The following is a 434-nucleotide window of genomic DNA, read 5'->3' on the forward strand; positions in this document are numbered from 1 at the left end:
TGTAAAATTAGGATAATAATAACTTTTTATTTTTAACGCCTACGGCACCTGGTCTTCCTAGGTGGTCTCCCATCCAAGTACTAACCAGGCCCCACTCTGCTTAGCTTCTGAGATCAGAGGGGATCGGGCTTGTTCAGGGGGGCGTGGCCGTAGAAACATTAAGATAATAACAGCTTTGATCATTTCAGTTTGTTCTGAGGATTAAAAATTTTAATTTGTGCAAAGCGCTCTATCCACCACGCGGTGGTGGCTGACTGTCATTTTTTGGGTTTTTATTATATATTTCTTGTGTTCTCATTCCCCAATCCCATCTCCTCTGCTCCCAGAGCCCATGTTTCGTACATGTTCATGCACATCCTTTTGTTCATATCTGTCCTTGCACGGTCTGCGATGTTGGGTTATGTGCATTATTTTTAATTTACGTAAATGCATTG

At 41.9% G+C, this 434-nt stretch overlaps 1 pseudogene; it reads right to left on the minus strand.

Moving 5' to 3' along the window:
* Positions 1–36: 36 nt before the first annotated feature.
* Positions 37–155, minus strand: LOC111734494 (annotated as a pseudogene).
* Positions 156–434: the final 279 nt, after the last annotated feature.

The sequence above is a fragment of the Pteropus vampyrus genome, unplaced genomic scaffold (genome assembly GCF_000151845.1).
Source record: "Pteropus vampyrus isolate Shadow unplaced genomic scaffold, Pvam_2.0 Scaffold1469, whole genome shotgun sequence".
NCBI classification, from domain to species: Eukaryota; Metazoa; Chordata; class Mammalia; order Chiroptera; family Pteropodidae; genus Pteropus; species Pteropus vampyrus.